Source organism: Lissotriton helveticus, chromosome 10 (assembly GCF_964261635.1).
Source record: "Lissotriton helveticus chromosome 10, aLisHel1.1, whole genome shotgun sequence".
NCBI classification, from domain to species: domain Eukaryota; kingdom Metazoa; phylum Chordata; class Amphibia; order Caudata; family Salamandridae; genus Lissotriton; species Lissotriton helveticus.
The window spans coordinates 5,733,699-5,740,969 of NC_136071.1; positions in this window are offsets into that span (position 1 = coordinate 5,733,699).

Genomic DNA, 7,271 nt, shown 5'->3' on the forward strand with positions numbered 1-7,271 from the left:
CAGCTCTATTGAGGTCCTCCTTGGCTCAGCAGCTCTATTGAGGTCCTCCTTGGCTCAGCAGATCTATTGAGGTCCTCCTTGGCTCAGCAGATCTATTGAGGTCCTCTTTGGCTCAGCAGATCTATTGAGGTCCTCCTTGGCTCAGCAGATCTATTGAGGTCCTCCTTGGCTCAGCAGATCTATTGAGGTCCTCCTTGGCTCAGCAGATCTATTGAGGTCCTCTTTGGCTCAGCAGGTCTATTGAGGTCCTCTTTGGCTCAGCAGCTCTATTGAGGTCCTCCTCGGCTCAGCAGCTCTATTGAGGTCCTCCTTGGCTGAGCTGATATATTGAGGTCCTCCTTTGCTCAGCAGCCCTATTGAGGTCCTCCTTAGCTCAGTACATCTATTGAGGTCCTCATTGGCTCAGCTGATCGCTTGAGGTCCTCCTTGGCTCAGCAGATCTATTGAGGTCCTCCTTGGCTCAGCAGCTCTATTGAGGTCCTCTTTGGCTCAGCCGCTCTATTGAGGTCCTCCTTGGCTCAGCAGATCTATTGAGGTCCTCTTTGGCTCAGCAGATCTATTGAGGTCCTCCTTGGCTCAGCAGATCTATTGAGGTCCTCCTTGGCTCAGCAGATCTATTGAGGTCCTCTTTGGCTCAGCAGATCTATTGAGGTCCTCCTTGGCTCAGCAGCTCTATTGAGGTCCTCCTTGGCTCAGCAGCTTTGTTGAGGTCCTCCTTGGCTCAGCAGATCTATTGAGGTCCTCCTTGGCTCAGCAGATCTATTGAGGTCCTCCTTGGCTCAGCAGATCTATTGAGGTCCTCCTTGGCTCAGCTGATCTATTGAGGTCCTCTTTGGCTCAGCAGATCTATTGAGGTCCTCTTTGGCTCAGCAGATCTATTGAGGTCCTCCTTGGCTCAGCAGCTCTATTGAGGTCCTCCTTGGCTCAGCAGCTCTATTGAGGTCCTCCTTTGCTCAGCAGCTCTATTGAGGTCCTCCTTGGCTCAGCAGCTTTGTTGAGGTCCTCCTTGGCTCAGCAGCTTTGTTGAGGTCCTCCTTGGCTCAGCAGCTTTGTTGAGGTCCTCCTTGGCTCAGCAGCTCTAGTGAGGTCCTCCTTGGCTTAGCAGCTCTATTGAGGTCCTCCTTGGCTTAGCAGCTCTAGTGAGGTCCTCCTTGGCTCAGCAGCTCTATTGAGGTCCTCCTTGGCTTAGCAGCTCTATTGAGGTCCTCCTTGGCTCAGCAGATCTCCCATCTAAGATCAACTGATGGAGCAAATTTCTCCTTCAAGAAGCGTAGCCCTTGGAATCGCACCTCAGTGAATCGTCAGAGTTGCATTCAAGATTTCACACGATTCAGCAAATCTCTCATTTACGTCCATATTTACAAAGACTACCGTTTGCGATTTCCTAATAGCAAATTTCGGTTGCAAAACATTCTCACATATCACTGCAAGTCGCTAATAAGAAAGGACGCCCTTAACACGCCTCTTCCTAATAACAAATTGCTAACCCATTTTGCGATTCGGTAATAGGTTACTGAATCGCAACATAGGTTTGGTACATAGAAAAGGGCATTTTCCGGTCACAAACACTAAGTTTCCTATGGACTCAGCAAATCTCCCACCTCAAACCCCTGACTCCAGAAGACTTCAGTTCAAGGCCCTATTGTTGAAGCGTCTTGTGTCCAAAACCCAGTCACAGAGTGGATCTCTCATTCAACGTCTCTCCCAGCAGATCTCAAATCTGGACACCACCTGGTAGATCGCTGCCGCGGAGCAGACCGGACCGGATGATTCTCCCCCGTGGACTCTGCTTGGCACGGCGGCCTCTGTACTCCGACCACTATGTCGGACAACAAGGAGAACGGAGCAGGTAAGCAGGACTTCACCAGAGTTTCTTAGCGGTGGGAGAGGGAAGTGTCTGAGGCAGTGGGGTGAAGTGAGGGAACCGTTCTCTACCCTGTGACTTCCAATCTGAGGGTCTCCAGTTCCTCACATTACATTCAAGCATGGTCGGTCTCCAGGCTACTCAAAAGGCATGGACCAGGTGAACTTGCTAATGTGGCCTTGTGTACATAATGATGCTGTCTGGAAAGTGCCCCTGTGTACAGAATGGGGCATTGTGGGAAGTGCCTTGTGTACAGAATGGGGCTGTGTGAAAAGTGGCATTGAGTACATAATAGAGGCATTGTAGGAAGTGGCCGTGTGTACATAATGGGGCATTGTGGGAAGTGGCCTTGAGTACATAATGGAGCATTGTGGGAAGAGGCCTTGTGTACATAATGAGGCATTGTGGTAAGTGGCTGTGTGTACATAGTAGAGCATTGTGGTAAGTGGCCTTGTGTACATAATGGAGCATTGTGGTAAGTGGCCTCGAGTACATAATGGAGCATTGTGGGAAGTGTCCGTGTGTATATAAGGGAGCATTGTGGGAAGTGGCCGTGTGTACATAATGGGGCATTCTGGGAAGTGACCGTGTGTACATAATGGGGCATTGTGGGAAGTGGCTGTGTGTACATAAATGAGCATTGTGGGAAGTGGCTGTGTGTACATATTGGAGCATTGTGGGAAGTGGCCGTGTGTACATAATGGGGCATTGTGGGAAGTGGCCTTGAGTACATAATGGAGCATTGTGGGAAGAGGCCTTGTGTACATAATGAGGCATTGTGGTAAGTGGCTGTGTGTACATAGTAGAGCATTGTGGTAAGTGGCCTTGTGTACATAATGGAGCATTGTGGTAAGTGGCCTCGAGTACATAATGGAGCATTGTGGGAAGTGTCCGTGTGTATATAAGGGAGCATTGTGGGAAGTGGCCGTGTGTACATAATGGGGCATTCTGGGAAGTGACCGTGTGTACATAATGGGGCATTGTGGGAAGTGGCTGTGTGTACATAAATGAGCATTGTGGGAAGTGGCTGTGTGTACATATTGGAGCATTGTTTGAAGTGGCCGTGTGTACATAATGGGGCATTGTGGGAAGTGGCCTTGAGTACATAATGGAGCATTGTGGGAAGTGGCTGTGTGTACATATTGGAGCATTGTGGGAAGTGGCCTTGAGTACATAATGGAGCATTGTGGGAAGTGGCCGTGTGTACATAATGGGGCATTGTGGGAAGTGGCTGTCTGTACATAATGAGGCATTGTGGGAAGTGGCCGTGTGTACATAAATGAGCATTGTGGGAAGTGGCCGTGTGTACATAAATGAGCATTGTGGGAAGTGGCCGTGTGTACATAAATGAGCATTGTGGGAAGTGGCTGTGTGTACATAATGGGGCATTGTGGGAAGTGGCCTTGAGTACATAATGGAGCATTGTGGGAAGTGGCTGTGTGTACATAATGGGGCATTGTGGGAAGTGGCCGTGTGTACATAAATGAGCATTGTGGGAAGTGGCAGTGTGTACATAAATGAGCATTGTGGGAAGTGGCTGTGTGTACATAATGGGGCATTGTGGGAAGTGGCCTTGAGTACATAATGGAGCATTATGGGAAGTGGCTGTGTCTACATATTGGGGGCATTGTGGGAAGTGGCCGTGTGTACATAAATGAGCATTGTGGGAAGTGGCTGTGTGTACATATTGGAGCATTGTTTGAAGTGGCCGTGTGTACATAATGGGGCATTGTGGGAAGTGGCCGTGTGTACATAATGGGGCATTGTGGGAAGTGGCCTTGAGTACATAATGGAGCATTGTGGGAAGTGGCTGTGTGTACATATTGGGGCATTGTGGGAAGTGGCTGTCTGTACATAATGAGGCATTGTGGGAAGTGGCCGTGTGTACATATTGGGGCATTGTGGGAACTGGCTGTGTGTACATAATGGGGCATTGTGGGAAGTGGCTGTGTGTACATATTGGGGCATTGTGGGAAGTGGCTGTGTGTACATAGTAGAGCATTGTGGGAAGTGGCCTTGAGCACATAATGGAGCATTGTGGGAAGTGGCCTTGAGTACATAAGGGAGCATTGTGGGAAGTGGCCTTGAGTACATAATGGAGCATTGTGGGAAGTGGCCTTGAGTACATAATGGGGCATTGTGGGAAGTGGCTGTGTTTACATAATGGGGCATTGTGGGAAGTGGCCTTGAGTACATAATGGAGCATTGTGGGAAGTGGCCTTGTGTACATAATGGGGCATTGTGGAAAGTAGCTTTACAGAAACATGGCTCAAGCCACACTGCACTCCTGCTATTACAATTATAAAATACTGAGACTGGACCGCCCTCTGAAAATTGGCGGTGGAATCGCTGTGGTGTATAAGGAGGAACTAAGAGCTACGATTTTAGAGGAATTTAGCTCCCCTGATATTGAAATTCTGATTTTTAAAATACAGTCATCCTTTAAAGAGAAGCACAAAGGTGCCTTAGTTTATAGGCCACCGGGTCCATACAAACAATTCACTAATAATTTAGTTGAAATACTTGCCCCATATATTAGCGATGACGATGAGTTCACACTAGTTGGAGATTTCAATGTCCACTGTGAGAAATCGGATTGCAGTGACGCTCAATCACTAATAACCGACTTATCAACGTTGGGATTATTGTTGAAAAATAGTGGTCCTACCCACCAGGCTGGCCACACCTTGGACTTAGTTTTCTCCAATGCTCAGACGATATTATGTCCACCCGCTACTCAGGTGAGCTGGACCGATCACTTCATTGTGGAATTTACCATACCCCGTAGAGCACCTAATCCGACACACTCCAACACTTTACCTTGCACTCGTAGACAGTGGCATAAAGTTACTAAGTCTACTTTTATAGAAAATTTTATTCCTCCTGTCGTTCGGCCTTCGGATGACATTGAAGTAGCTCTCAAGAAATTTGGAGGTGAAATAAGGACAACTATTGATAAAATCGCCCCACTAAAGTTTTTTAAACCTAGGCCAGCAAAAAAGCATGAAGTATGGTTTTCCGATCACTTACGAACCCTTAAACAAGGAGCCAGGAAATTGGAGAAAAGATGGAGAACTTCCCATCTCCTTGAGGATAAACAAAGATACTGGGCTGCACTATCCTCCTACCACAAAGCAATACGCTGTGCACGGAAAGCACACATTGCCACCCAAATACAGGAGGCTGGGAACTCCCCGAGAGTTCTTTTTCAGATATTGCAGACATTTGCTAAGCCATCAGCATGCGAACCCCCTGACATATCATCTCAAAAGTTGTGTGACGAAATATCCGGCTTCTTTACCAGTAAAATTGACAAAATTTATGACAAGATTTTATGTACTAATCAGTCTGTATCCACTAACACGACACTCTTGTCTAATCCTATAGATTCCATCCTGGATATTCAATCCCTGGATAGCTTTCCCCCTATTTCATGTCTTGAAACCTCTACCCTTCTAAAACAGATTAAAAGTGGCAGTCCAGAGGACATTATTCCTGCTAGGTTAATGCCTACTTTGGAAGAACATCTAAGTCCACTGATTACAGATTTAGTAAATTTATCACTCACCTCAGGTATTGTCCCCAAGGAATGGAAGCAAGCACTCGTCAGACCTACCAGGAAAAATACCACCATACCTTGGTCTGACTTGAGTAATTTAAGACCCATTTCTCTGCTACCTTTTTTGGGGAAAGTTATCGAAAAACATGTTAATAGGCACTTGTCCAAACATATTGAACAAGTACAAGCTCTTGACGAATCCCAATCAGGATTCCGCCCCAGACATAGCACAGAATCCACCTTGCTGTCTGTTACCGATGATCTCCACTCTTACCAGGACAAGGGTCTTTCAGTCATCTTGGTTCTACTAGATCTGTCGGCAGCGTTCGACACCGTGTCTTATTCCATCCTGACTCAATGGTTGTCGAACGCTGGCCTTAAGAACAAAGCCCTTGATTGGATAAAGAGTTTCTTAACAGATCGCACCCAGACAGTCACCATGGGTGCATTTCGCTCGGTGGAAATTGAGATTTCCAAGGGGGTGCCACAGGGCTCATGTGTGAGCCCCACGCTCTTTAATATCTATGTGGCACCCCTGGCAGGAGTGCTGCGTAGATACGGTTTTGTCCCCGTATCTTACGCAGATGACACACAGCTCCTGTTCCCCTTCAAAACTCTCTCCACTGAGGTTAAGAACTCTTTCTCATCCGGTATGAAAGAAGTGGCAAATTGGATGTCTAACAACTATCTCCAATGTAACGTCAGCAAGACGGAGATCATGCTGTTTGGGGAAGCCAAGATACTTTGGACTCCTGACTGGTGGCCATCTGAGTTGGGAGCAGTCCCTGAAGCTAAACAGGTCGTAAAGGATCTGGGAATTCGACTTGATCACGACCTGTCTTTAAAACAACACGTTAGCTACATTTCGGGGATATGCTTCCACACCATTGGTTTACTCCGTAAGATCTTTCCACTCCTACCCAACTCAACAAGAAAAACTCTTGTTCAAGCACTTATCTTGAGCCGGATTGATTATTGCAATGGCCTGTTACTTTCTGTCAACGAAGGAGTGTTGGACAAATTACAGGTTGTTCAGAACACGGCGGCTCGCCTTGTTCTGAATGCCCCCCCGAGAACTGCATCCAAACCCCTCCTTGAACAACTACACTGGCTCACAGTAAGACAAAGGGCAAAATTTAAAATATGTTGCCTAATTCACAAATGCCGGAACGGACAAGGACCCGCCTATCTTGAAAGGAAATTTAAACCATATGTTCCCACACGATCTCTTAGATCAAGCAGCAACTCTCTCCTTGTGGTTCCCCATGTCAAAAAAGTTAGACACGGAGGTAGAGCCCTGTCCACCATGGGTCCTAAGATGTGGAACAAGTTACCACTGGCCCTAAGGCTATGTAAAGAGCACCTTACTTTCCGAAAACAGCTAAAAACTATCCTGTTCAAAAATGAAATCTAATCACCTTTCCATCGTATACTGTTAATTTGCTGGTCACAAAGCGCAGAGATACTCCTGGTGGAGTGATTCAAGCGCTATATAAACTTATAAATAAATAAATAAATAAATGTACATAATAGATGCATTGTGGGAAGTGGCCTTGTGTACATAATAGGGCATTGTGGGAAGTGGCCTTGAGTACATAATGGAGCATTGTGGGAAGTGGCTGTGTGTACATAATGGGGCATTGTGGAACGTGGCCATGTGTACATAATGGGGCATTGTGGGAAGTGGCTGTGTGTACATAATGGGGTATTAGAACATTGGAATGTTGGGAGCTCCATTGAAGACAATGGAGTGCTCCGAGCTTCTAATGGCTGGTATAGGCCTGGAGCTCCAACATTCCAATGCTTCTTTGTTCACAGCTCTGGCTGTCAACAAAGGCTTCAGGGAGC